The 1,585-nt window shown below is 50.6% G+C and overlaps 1 pseudogene; it reads right to left on the bottom strand.

Annotated features, from left to right (window-relative positions):
* Window positions 1–520: 520 nt before the first annotated feature.
* On the bottom strand, window positions 521–1,308 carry LOC105978240 (annotated as a pseudogene).
* Between the last annotated feature and the right edge of the window lie 277 nt (window positions 1,309–1,585).

Here is a 1,585-nt window from a genome sequence, read left to right as displayed (position 1 = left end):
GAGCTAACCAGAACATTCCAAACGGGGGGTTAAGGAGTCAAGGCAACACGTTATAATGAAATGCCCAAAGACCCAGAGGTAGAAAACTAAAAGATAAAAACATGATCAGCATTTCTCCAGTTGAAAGAAGAGAAACACTCATGCCTCAAACTGTATCACTGATGGATTCTATGGGCAAAAAATTCAAGGATGCAGAAAACACCCCCAAATGGAAGAAAATACATAGAGTCATTGTGAGAAAAGGTAATTGGGAGATGTTCAAACATTTCAGGTAGTAGCTTACAATCAAGAGCTGCTGACACAGTGGTAAGAAGTCCCGGCTGGACTGAAGGCATTGGCGAAAAATTTTTAAATAAAACAAAACAAAACACTGCTATCTAGTTGATTCTGACCCATGGCAGCCCTACAGGACAGAGTAGAACTGCCCCTGCAGGTTTCTAAGAAGGCAAATCTTTACTTACTTATTTCTCTTCCCCAGACAGGCTCAATTCACTTTATCACTTCTTTCATCTAAAATTGCCTATGTGGTAGCTGCAGCTGGAGTCTGGGCTCTCTGCACAGAAATGCTGGCGTGGCTCTTCACAAGATGGTTGGTGAATTCCTGGTAGGGAGGCTTGGTGGAACACAGTCTCTTTCCAGAGGCTGGGGATCAGATAGCTGTTGGTCTTGGAGATGGCGTCAAAGGTGGCCTTGGTGAAGCTGTCCAGGGTGGCCGTGCATGCCCTGGCGGAGGTGTAGCCATCATCGCTCCCTGCCATGAGCACCAGTTTCCTGAACCCCAGGGCCAAGATGATGGCAGTGCCCCGGGGGGGGGGGGGCATGAATGAGACACCAGCACAGACCAACAGCAGCCTTCACCTTGCAGGGAACCGTGTGGGACTTGCCGATCTTGTTCTCCAGCTAGCCTTGCCACACAGGGACAATGGACAGCTTGGCCAGGCTGAGGGGCCCATGGAAGGTGGCCATGGCTTTTTTGGAGCACTTGACACCCAGGCTAATGTGGCCATTGTAGTCCCTAATGGCAACAAAGGCCTTGAACTTGGCCCGCTAGCTGGCTGGGTACTGCTTCTGCACAGGTATGCTCGATCTTTAGGGCCTGGTCCCTGAAGGCTATCCCTAGGGACAAATCCATGACCTCCCATCTCTTGATGGGCAGGGAGAATAGATAGATCTCCTTCAGGGACTTGATCTTCATGTCCTTGACCAGACGACCCAGCTTGGTGACAGGGAGGAGACTAGCCTGTCCTCAGCTTTGCCTCCTCGAGGTCCGTGGCCTCCACAGCCCCAACCATGGCCTTGACACCTTTCTCTCAATGCTCCCTCGAGCTCCCACTCCTGGGCCCCCACTGGTGCCATCCAGTGCCCTCCTGCTGCACTGGTGCCATCCAGAGTTTTCTCGGAGAAGAAGGAAGAAGGCAAATCTTGGCAGGGGTAGAAACCCTCACTTTTCTCCTTCAGAACACTGGTGGCTTCAAACTGCTGACTTTGAGGTTATAGCCCAGTCTGTAACCCACTATGCCATGGATTTATTGGGCAAAACTCAAGGCTCCAAGGATTGACAGAATATCAGGTGGGATACTTCAAC

This window comes from Echinops telfairi, unplaced genomic scaffold (genome assembly GCF_000313985.2).
Source record: "Echinops telfairi isolate 266 unplaced genomic scaffold, ASM31398v2 ScPeMD7_18;HRSCAF=68, whole genome shotgun sequence".
In the NCBI taxonomy this organism is placed as follows: Eukaryota; Metazoa; Chordata; class Mammalia; order Afrosoricida; family Tenrecidae; genus Echinops; species Echinops telfairi.
This window is presented reverse-complemented; position numbering and strand designations above follow the sequence as displayed.